The sequence below is a fragment of the Magnolia sinica genome, chromosome 18 (genome assembly GCF_029962835.1).
Source record: "Magnolia sinica isolate HGM2019 chromosome 18, MsV1, whole genome shotgun sequence".
Classification (NCBI taxonomy): domain Eukaryota; kingdom Viridiplantae; phylum Streptophyta; class Magnoliopsida; order Magnoliales; family Magnoliaceae; genus Magnolia; species Magnolia sinica.
The window spans coordinates 63,205,042-63,217,145 of NC_080590.1; the positions used below are offsets into that span (position 1 = coordinate 63,205,042).

The 12,104-nt window shown below is 43.6% G+C and overlaps 1 non-coding gene across 1 annotated transcript; it reads left to right on the top strand.

Annotated features, from left to right (window-relative positions):
- Positions 1-1,935: 1,935 nt before the first annotated feature.
- On the top strand, positions 1,936-2,042 carry LOC131234225 (small nucleolar RNA R71). The gene has a single exon (XR_009165630.1). It is a non-coding gene; the product is annotated as a small nucleolar RNA R71 (small nucleolar RNA).
- The last annotated feature ends 10,062 nt before the right edge of the window (positions 2,043-12,104 follow it).

Here is a 12,104-nt window from a genome sequence, read left to right on the forward strand (position 1 = left end):
GTTCGGGTGGTTTCTCAATAGACGGGACCAGTTTAGACTCAGATGGTGAAAGAAGTTCCACTTTAGCTTTCCATTTTGTAGCTTCCATTATAGGATTAGAGTCAAGCAATGCATTGACTTCTTGGATGGAACTTTCAATGTCAAAATCTGTGCCAAAATGTGCTAGACAAGTCTCAAGAGCGTCTTTGAAAGATTTAAGAAAAGAGTCATGAACTAAACTCTCAATCATGTTCACTTCAAATGTATCATCCGAGTCTGTCGGTTGTTGTCCAGCATTGAAAACATTGAGTTTAATCTTCATGTTACCAAAGACAACTTCATAACTCCATTCCTACAATTTATGATAGCATTGGATGTGGCTAAGAATGGTCGTCCCAGGATAACTGGGATTTGACTAGTACGATTTTGGACATGCTGAGTATCTAGAACGATGAAATCCACTGGAAAATAAAACTTATCAACCTATATTAGCACATCCTCAATAACACCACGGGGCACCTTGACAAATCTATCAGCTAGTTGTAGTATTATTTTGGTTGATTTTAGCTCACCAAGTCCTAGCTGCTTCTACACAGAATATGACAACAAATTAACGCTCGCCCCTAAATCAAGCAATGCCTTCTCAATCTTATGATCTCCTATGACACAAGAAATGGTGAGAGCTCCTGGATCTTGAATTTTATTATTATTATTATTATTATTATTTTTTTGGGGGGTTGTGCCGTCTTTTGAACATTCAGCTTAGACCATCTTTTGAACATTCAGCTTACGCTTCTGAGTGCATAATTCTTTAAGAAACTTAGCGTAAGTAGGGACCTGCTTAATAACATCAAGCAATGAAATGTTAATTTGCACTTTCGTAAACATGTCTAATATTTCATTAAAGTTGTTTCCTTTCTTAACTGGTGCCAAATGTTGAGGAAAATGTGCTTTAGGCACATAAGGTGGCACATGAGTGGTTCCTAGAGAGTCAGATTGCTTTTGGGCTTTGGATGCACTAGTCTCTCCGCTTCATTTTGATCTTCCGATTTGGAATTTGATTCTTCCCTAGACATCTCTACGTTGTTCTCGATCTGTTTGCCGGACCTAAGGGTAATGATTGATTTGGCTTGCTCATGATATTGTTCTTGGTTTGAATTAGAGCCAATCTCAAACTATCCTTTTGGATTTGTCACAAGTTGGCTAGGGAACTTGCCCTTCTCTCTCTCACTCAACGTGGCAGCAAGTTGACCCAACTGTACTTCCATCTTGGCAATGGATTATGCATTTACATGTAATCGTTGGGTGTCTTTTTGAAATGGAAGAGAACTCTGCATAAAAATATTGAGTGTATCTTCAAGAGATGGTTTCCTTGATTGTGCAAGAAGTTGTTGACTGCCAACTTGTGGGTAAGGTTGCATAGGAGGATTTCTCGATGGTCCTCCTTATTGTGGTCCTTTTACCCAAGAAAAATTTGGATGTCTAGCCCACCCTGGGCTGTAGGTGTCTGAGTAAGGATCATTCCCAGGTCTCTGAAAAGTATTCATAGCATGCACTTGTTCAGAGAGAAATTCTGGAAATGTTGCACCAGATGGACAAGACTGCGTAGGATGGGCGAGACTGGAACATATGGCATATGACTTGTTTTGAGTTGTTTGTGGAGGTACATTATTTAACATTAAAGCATTAACTTTCTTTGTCAGGCTATCAATCTTGGCATAAAGATCTGGCGTGACTCCTATCTCATATATATCACCTTTCTTCTGTGGTTGGGGACTTCTGTCACCTCTGTTTGAATAGTTCCATTGCTGGGAGTTTTCACACAAGGTTTCAAAGAAATTCCAAGCTTCGACATCGCTTTTGGTCATGAATGACCCTCCACTGGTAGCATCAACCATGCGACGGTTTTGGGGTGTCAAACCGTCATAAAAGTATTGAACCTGTTGCCACTTCTCAAAACCATGGTGTAGACATTTAAGAAGCAAGTCCTTCCATCTTTCCCAACATTCATGAAAGTGCTCACCATCTTTTTGTGTGAAATTAGTAATTTCTCTACGGAGAGCATTAGTTTTATGAACAGAGAAGAACTTGTTTAAGAACTTCTTAGACAGTTGGTCCCATGTAGTGATAGACCCAACTCCTAGAGAATTCAACCATGCTTTTGCCTTATCTTTTAAAGAAAAAGGAAAAAGGCGCAAACGGATCGAATCATCTGAAAAGTTTTGGAACCTAAAGGAAGAGCAAATGTCTAGGAATTCTTTCACATGATAATATGGATCCTCCTTATCTAAACCATAGAAGGAAGGCAACAATTGTATGACCCCAAGTTTAAGTTCAAAGTGTGCTGCCATGGTGGCTGGCAATACTATGCATGAAGGTGCATTAAATTGGACAGGAGTTGAATAATCTCTAAGAGCTTTAATTCCATTCACGTCCGCCATTTCAAATAGACTGTTTCTCACTCTTCGACGAAATGTTCTTTCTATTTCAAGATCAAAAGGTGCTAGTTCTATGTTCAGAGATCTACGTCCTAGCATAAACTGAATTACTGCCATGTAGGAAAGAAAGCTAAACTAAGATACAACCTAAGAGAAATAAAACTAGAGCTAAGAATTATGAATTCCTAAAAACAAGATGAAACTATGTAAACAAGAATTGGAAGAAAGAACCCAGAAAAGGAGATGATTGATGTCCGAAGAATTAGGAGCTCCTCCTTCACTTTGAAGACAATTTTTTTCTTTTTTCAGCTTCCTTCCTCAATTTCTGTAGAAAAAATAAATAAATTAAGTTTCTTAAAATTTATGAAATGATGCGAAAAAATCCTAAGGCTATGAATTATGATAAGAGAGAATCCTAAATCCAATTGGACCGAAACAGTCCCCGGCAACGGCGCCAAAAATTGATGTTTTATTTAAACCAATCTGATTTAAATGATTTTAAACTCGCAAGTATACGAATCAGATGTAGATACGGTACGTATTACGAGATCGTTCCTACGAGGACTGGTTGTCACAATTTAAATTTTATAATTCCTCTTAACTAATCCAACAAATATTTTAACTAGTGATTAAGTAAACTACAAAATTAATGAAAAAGCAGCTGAGAACAAGAAGGAAAATTCAATCAAGGAGAACACTAGGACTTTTGAATCCACCCCTAATTATCACAACCCTTGTTTTACCTGCTGATTCACCCTAATTTAAATTGATATAAATTTACTAAATAAAGCACACTCTGTGTCCTTGGTCAGGCACACAGGATGTATAATTCCCTTAAAGCACAAGGATCACATCTTTCCATCCATGGTCAGGCATGAATAGATGTAGATTCCTATCTCTCTCTCTGTAGAAAAACATGTTCATGGTCAGACACAAGCATACCTAGAATAAGATTCCAAACAACATCCACATCTAGACTTTGGTTAAGCTCATAGAGTGGAGAAGTACGGAGTTTTCATTTAAGCACACTAGAGAAAGAAATAAATCAATCAATTCAGATGAAATCAACAAATAACAAGAGTCATTCAAAATAGGGGCTTCATCTCAGCCCTAGCTAAGAAATTAGAAACTCATGGGAAACAATGATTCAATTAGAAAGAAGGAAAACATTTTTAAAAAAAAAACATATCCCTTTCCAATCTCTCCCTTCTGTCTTCCTCTCTCTCTCTCTCTCTCTCTCTCTCTCTCTCTCTCTTTCTTTTCCAAATGTCTCCCCAAGCTTGAATTGAATCCTAGCTACTCTCCCCCTATTCTCGTTTTTCTCCTCTCTTTTATAAGCAGGGAAGAGTCGGCTGGAGGGAGAGTCGGTTTCTTGCGTAAGACTGGAGTCGGTGTGGAATAACTCTTTACGCACAGCAGTCTAGAATTGGAAGTCGGGAGCATGTATAACCATTACGCAATCAAAATCAGAGCCTCCCAACTCCCATTTTCCTTGCATTTTGTCCGTAAAATCAACATCTCCAGGGACGTTTTTGAATGAGCTACATGATGAACGGATCAGATCTTCCATCCGATCATGGCCATGATCGTGCAATGGCCAAAAACATCGTCCAACGTCCGGTCGCTAAAACAAGGATCGCGCACTGATCGCGCTGTGACGTTGGTGGTGCCCACTTCCTTGTTATTTCGATGAATCCAAGCCATCCATTGGATGTAGGATGAAATTTAGGTCGAGAAAGGATGGTTTTTACTATCTGTTGATGCGGCCCACTTGATTTCACTTCTTGCCATCCATTCCGCTTTTGAACGGTTGAAAAACCAATATTCATTGTCTTTTTCAATTCTGTCACCTAAGCGTGGATGAGAAGGACCCAGGGAATCTGATAGATGGTCCGGATTGTCCTTTTGGATAATTTATGGGGCCCACAACTGCGAACCGACCATCTCTTTTTGGACGCTATTAAAAAAAATGAAAGTTTCCGTTTTGGCTGCTGGAGTTGCGGGTCAAAGTCAGTTTGACCCGACTTTGACTACAGTGCACGGCTGATGCATGAGTGTAGTATGAACGCACTGTTCGGGTAAGGTCCACTGCAATGTTTCTAAGCAATCTAATCCATCCATTTAATTTGTCTCCCCATTTAAGGCGTTGAGTACAAAGTTAAGGCATATCCAAATTGTAGATGGGCCCCAAATTAATGGTTTAGGGGCTGATCTATCTATTGGTACACTTTCTTAGTGATCCAATGGCTGAAATTTAATATGTACAGTTAAATTATGGTCCTCATACCAGTATGAAGTTTTGAGATGAATGGATGGTGGAAACCCTGTGATCTTACATCTTGGGCAACTTTTGGGCCTCTTTGACATGAACGAGTTGATTTCAACGGATCTTTGTCATGTAAATCCATCAATCTTGGTCCTCTGGAGTCCGTCCCCTACTTTGGTGACTTCAGAACGTTAATTCCATGCTTTTAGTATCCTTTTTCAGTCTAAGCTCCTAATTACACCTTGCAACAAAAAACACGATTAAAGTATGACGTTAAGCACTATCATGTACGCAAAAGCATGAGATAATTAGTGTCTGATATGCAATAGTTGACCCTCATCACTTAGGCTAGCCAAATTTTCAACAGAAGATGTTATTTAGCTTGAGCTTGAAGTTAGGGTGGCCAAGGAAGTTAGGCTAGCCAAATTTCATAGCAAAAACACTTATAAAAACCCATGATAAAGAATTTTTTAAAGCACCTATTCCTAAGGTCTTTCTAGGGTTATACCACCTGTGATATAGCAAATATCTGAGTCACCTTGTCTTGAACTTAGTCTTGAAATTTGACTTGAATATGGTGACGATTTCTTTGAGAAGACGTGCCGATCTTATCTTGATTATAAGCCGATCTTGAGCTAATCTTCAAGTTCTACCTTGAAGTGCTTTTGTCTTACAAAATTTGACAACTATGTGTGTTTAACATAATAGTACTTACATGGAGTAATTATCACCTTGGAGAAGACTGATCGACCTCATCACCTCCATTCCTACGTCAATTGGTATCAGAGCGAAGATTCCTCTTTGGGCCGATGGTAAATAATGAAGAAATGGACTAAAATCCCATGGACGATGATCTGAGGATTCATTATCTTTTGGAAGGAATGGAAGTTTTCCACTTGAAGAGTTAGTTGACCGTGTAAGATTTGTAGGCAACCCTCGATTGTCGTACATATACACTAATTCTGCCCCGAGCCCAAGGCAATGCTCAGCCACCTGTGGTTGTTGTACGACATTACCCAGATTTTCATAGGGCACTACCAGTAGTGAATTGTAGGGCTACCCCTTTTGAGTCGAGCTCTAGCGATGAGGACATCAGTGATGGATTTCCCGACGACTAGTCCATGGAGGCGATCAACTAGATCATGCTAAAAGAGACTATCAAGGTAAGGACGAACTTCTCAGTTTTAATAGCTTATTATATATAGAAGATTTCTTCATTTGGTTAGCTAGAGTAGAATGATATTTTGATTACATGACGTGTCATGCCCCAAACTCGGAAATCAGGCTCACAAAATTCCCGAATGCCGAATTCGGCGCCGACGGCCTCCGTAGAACCCCATTCTCGACTCCCAATGCCCATTCGCCAGGTTCCGATCCTGGGATGCTATGAGGATTTTCAACATCAGTTTGATTCGTAATAAGCATAACCAAAGGCATAACCTACAAACAACAACCAAAAACTCCATCATATTTCTACTATGATTAAAAACTTTACAAGTACAATGAGCATAAAGGGAAATACAATGAAGATGAACAAAACTCCAAAATAATCTGCCACGTGCTCAAGCCTCAGCGCTGCTGCGATCCAACGTCACCTGCACGCAACGGTCGTTCATAAGCTTATAGAAAGCTTAGAGGGTGGTGAAAGTATGTGCTCAAGGTGGTAATGCAGTTATGCAGTATCAGAGTAACGCGGAACATGCTGATGAAAGCCAAGAATACCATAGCCATACCAAGGCCATGCGGTGCAAAGCATGAATGATGTCGGCCATACCAAGGCCATGAAATGAGAAATGCAACTCAAGCATACAAATCCTCATCTAAGTCCACATATCAATACAGCTAAAAATCTGGAATATCACCGGGGTCTACTACACTCCAAGCCAGATTGCCGCCCCATCGCGCGCAATAAGGTGAGTGAAAAAGACCTCACTATCCGCCTGCCAATATCGGGCTCGGCTTGTCAATAGCGGACCCATTCCTCGAGCTCGAGCTGGTCAGACTCAGCCTAGCATTGCCCCCTACTCTCGGGTGAGTAAGGCTGCACCCCCTTCCAACCGACCATGACACAGTGGAAAGCGCAACCGTCTGGTAATCGGCACTCAGCGCTCATGCACCTACTCAGTCTAGACGTTGGAGCAACCTCTTGGTACCATAAGGGTTTAGGGACTTTCACCCAGGGATATCTATAGCACCCCATGTAGAACAATATTTTCGGTATCCAATCCTGCCAACCACGATACGTTAGTGGAGGCTACGGCCCTGATGTCGCTAGGGCGTACAGTAACCATATCACACAATGTGAATGCATGAATCATACTATCCAGTCATACAGCAATCATGCGCGCATCATGCGCTCATGTAGGGCAACACCCCCTATCCAGGAGCCCCTAAACAATCTGCCTGAAGGCATATGCTATGATCAGTCACTTCTCATATCAAGCATACATATTATGCGTATGATCATGAGTTATAGAGCTATACTACACATGCTATAAAGTAATGCATTATCCTTACAACGCAGATGGCCTAAACGGCCTACACACAACGAGTACAGGCCTATCAATGGGACCTAAGGAGAGTCGTAATGTAATGTGGACGTTTAACCAACATATTTAAACGTGCAATGTAGAGGTCAAACCAACATTGCTCCCAAGGCACGACTGTCATAAATATCATTACATAAACCATGTTGGGATCACACATTGCAATGGACCTTAGGTACATCCCATTGGGCCTAAAATACATCAAATGGGCCAAATCACATGGGCCTTATATTCATCAAGTGGGCCACATCAATGGGCCGCACCAATGGGCCTTATGTACATTGCAATGGGCCATAACCCGTGGGCCTTAGAATACATCAAATGGGCCTAATCTCATGGGTCTTATGTGTATCATATGGGCCACCTCAATTGGGCCCCATATGTACATCAAATGGGCCTCAATCCATAGGCCCCAATACATCTAATGGGCCTTAACCCATGGGCCCCTAATACCTCAAATGGGCCTCAACCCATGGGTCGCAATTACATCTAATGGACCTTAACCCATGGGCCTTACATATGCTGAGGTGGGGTCCACTTGGACTATGGATCTGGCTCATTCCCCATCCCCTGATATAAAATGAGCCTTTAAAATGGTTGGGTGGATGGGATGCAGCACATGCATCAGGGTGGGTCCCACTGTCATTGGACAGTGTGCATAAAACACATGCATCACCGTGGGCTCCACTGTCCGCTGGACGGTGTGAATAAAACGTATACATCTGGAGGGTCCCACCGTCCACAGCCGTGGACGGTGTAGCAATACTTACAGCAATGGTGGGTTCCACATGTATGGCCCACCATAATGTTTTTCCCCACCATCCAACCTGTTGACAAGATCACATGGGCCTGTGTGAGAGGAAAAACACAAATTTCATGTTGGTCCAAAACTTCTGTGGCCCACAAAATAGTTTCAATGGCAGAAATTCAATACCACTTTTTCCTGCAGTGTGGGCCACCTGAGCTGCCGATGGAGTTGAAATTTGGAGGGGGCCCATTGCTAGGAGTGGCCCACCTCATGAACGGGTTGGATGATAAATAAACATCAAGGTGGGGCCCACGGCTAGAGCCGTGGGTCGCTGTCCGTCCGCCCATCCGCCTGGGCGCTGGTGTGCAGGCAGCACCTACTGCCTTTCTGACAGCAGCAGCAGCAGCTGCTGCATCTCTTCTTCTTCTTCTTTTTTATTTTCTGTGGTATTTCACATGTGGGGCCCGCATTAAGTAAATCCACCCCAGCCATTGGTCTCTACAGACTGTGACAAGTCCATCGAGCCCAATATTGGACATGTCTTGGCGCGTAAGAAATTTTAAGCAATTTTGGAAGGTGAAAATTACCGTTTTTAACGCTATGGCCCACCAGATACTCAGACCAACCTCATTTCTCGGCTCAACGCCTAAAATAGTCTGAGGAAAAGAATGGACGGCGTGGATTGAACACATGCATCAAGGTGGGGCCTACATGAATGGACCACCCCATTTGGAAACAAGCAAACATTTTATTTTATTTTTTTAACCAGTGACGTCTAGCGTCCCTGGACACTGCACATGCATGGAGGCTTTGCTCAAGTGGGCCACCTCGTGATGAATGGGGTGTGTACAACACATAAAAGGTGGGCCCCACTTCTAGATATTTTAGATAAAAAAATACATACCTCATGGAGGGGTCCATTCAAGTGGGCCACACAACCATATCATAACCTCATAAAGAAAATGAAATAGAGAGGGAGAGAGAGAGAGAGATAAAGAGTAGGACGCGTGATGGAGGGACCCCGGCACTATGGGCCCTCCCTTGCACTAAATCATACATCAAGTGGGTCCCATTACACATGGGCTCATTAAATCAAAATCCAACGGTGGAGATCCCTTCTCCACTAAATTAAACGGTCTAGATGACCCTAAGTATGCAAGGAAAATAAACATCATGATGGGGTCCATGGAGAATGGCCCCATCATGGAATGATCATGATGATCCAAGTGGGTCATCGGCCACATCTTAGGGTTCAAAGTCAGATCCAAACCATTAATTGGTTTGCCTCACTTGGGCCATCTTAAAAACATTAAAACTACCCTATCAAAGCACCCACCGCTTGATCTTCTTGCTCCCTTGGCTTCCTTAACTCCTTAGCTTCGATTCCAATGAAGGAGATGAGGTTTGGATGGTTGAGATGGGAGATGAGAGGGTGGGAAAGTGGGCCACCTTTGTTTCTTAGGAAAACTTGGAGAGGCTTATACGTATGGACTTTCTCTTGCTTGGGAAAGTTTGAAAACGAGAGAGAGACTTGTAAAGGGAGAGAGAGAGTGATGGGTGATGGAGTGATGGATGTGGTGGGTGATGGGTGTAAGGGACTTTTTTGACTTTTGTGACTAATGGTGTAAGAGAAGTATGGCTTGTGTAAGAACTTTTTGACTTTGGGGCTTGCTTAGGAAAGGGTAAAAGGTGATGTGTACTTGACATGATGGGATGGATTGATTGATTGATGTGACATCTCGTAGAGATTCTCTCAGACTTTGCAACGCGCAGCGTTTTACTCACACCGAACGCTGGCCCACATCTCCCAACCAGGGTATCGCCTCGGCACGCAAGTCGTGGCATCGGAACCGCGGTGATGGCGCGGTTGCTATGGTACAAGTCTTGGGTTGAGTCGACTCGGGTTGACCACATGAGAATCAAGGTCGCGTGCAAATACTGGTTAAGGGTCAAAGGTTTCTGAAATTTGACTGGGAAGACCGCGGAAGTCTATGGAATGGTACGGTCTGGGATACGGGGCTTACAGCTCTCCCCTCCTAATAAAAATTTCATCCTCAAAATTTATACAATCAACGCAACTAAAGCATAACTCACAAGGAAGAAGAAACATGACATCATCATATAAAACCAGAGATAACATATAAAATACAACACATGATCAATCATCAAAAAGATGGGGATAATGTTCTCGAATCTCAGCCTCGGCTCCCAAGAAGCCTCCTCAACAGAATGGTGACCCCACTGAACCTTCACCTACGGAATAATTTTGGTCCAGAGGACCTGCTCCTTCCGATCAAGGATACGGACTGGCTGCTCAATGTAAGAAGCGTCCTCACGAACCTCTAACAGCTGCCAATCGATAACAGGAACGATGTCTGACCCACACTTCCTCAACATGGAGACATGAAAAATGTTGTGGACGCCTGACAACTGAGATGACAAGGCAAGCCGATAGGCCACGGCGCCAACACGCCCAGTGATCTCAAAAGGTCCTATGAATCTCGGGGCAAGTTTGCCCTTCACTCCAAATAGCATTACGCCCTTCATGGGTGAGACCTTGAGATACACATGGTCCCCTACATCAAACTCCAAGGGACGGTGCCGATGATCAGCAAAACTCTTCTGCCTGCTCTGAGCTGTGCGCATCCTCTACTTGATGATATCAATAGCCTCTGACGTCTCCTGCACAAGCTCGGGACCTAGGAGACGATGCTCTCCAACCTCGGTCCAATAACTCGGTGATCTGCATAGTCTGTCATATAGTACCTCAAAAGGAGCCATGCCAATGGTCGCCTGATAACTGTTATTGTATGCGAACTCAGCCAATCACAGATGCTCATCCCAACTACCCCCAAAATCAATCGCGCAGGCCCGAAGCATATCCTCAAGGATCTGGTTAACCCTCTCAGTGTAGCCATCGGTCTGCGAATGGTACACAGTGCTGAGCTATAAATCAAAACCCATCGCTCTCTGGAAGCTCCCCCAAAACTGAGATGTGAACCTCGGGTCTCGGTCAGAAATGATGGAGACTGGAATGCCATGCAGTCTCACAATATCCTTGATGAATAATCTCGCAAGCCAGTCCAAAGGCCAAGTAGCACGTATCGCAATAAAGTGTGCCGACTTCGTCAGACGATCCACAACAACCCAGATGGCGTCATGACCACGCTGAGTCCTCGGCAAACCCATAATGAAATCTGTCAACATGTGCTCCCACTTCCACATCGGGACATTCAACAGCTGCAATAAACCAGGGGGTCTCTGATGATCGACCTTGACACGTTGGCATGTGTCACACTCGGTCACAAAACTGGCGATCTGGCACTTCATCCCCGCCTAAAAATACTATCGCCTCATATCGTGGTACATCTTCGTCAAGCCAGGGTGGATAGAAAACTGCGATCGATGTGCCTCGGTCATAAGATCTCTACGTAACTCAGGAATATCCGGGACACATAATCGGCCTCTGAAGCGAAGTCCACCGTCAAACCAATCTGCCAATCTGCTTGACTCTCAGATGCTGCCTCTGCTTGGTAATCCTGTAACAACTCGTCTGCCTGCTGAGCCTCGATCACCCTTGTGACAAGAGAGGGTTGAATCGACAGGCTCGATAACTGCACAATAGAAGACTACAAGCCAAACTCAAAGTCGTACTCTGCTATATCCTCGAGCATCCTCCACTCCTGAATCATCATATGTGCCACCAGGCCGCGTGGCTGATGGCTGAGGGCATCTGCTACCACATTCGGCTTGCCCAGGTGGTACTGGAGATCGAAATCATAGTCCTTCAGGAGCTCCATCCAGCGTCTCTGCCTCATGTTCAGCTCAAACTGCGAGAAGAGGTACTTCAAGCTCTTGTGGTCGAAGAGAGCTCGAACCTGACCCCATAAAGATAGTGTCTCCACACCTTCAATGCAAAGACAACTGCAGCCAACTCTAAATCATGCATGGGGTAGTTCAGCTCATGGATCTTGAGCTGACGAGATGCGAAGGCCACTGGTCTCCCATGCTGCATCAGGACAGCACCCAAACCAATATGCGAGGCATCAGTAAATATAATAAATTCGTCACTCTCAGAGAGAAGAGTGAGGACAGAAGCGGACGTCAGACAGTCCTTTAACTCTGTA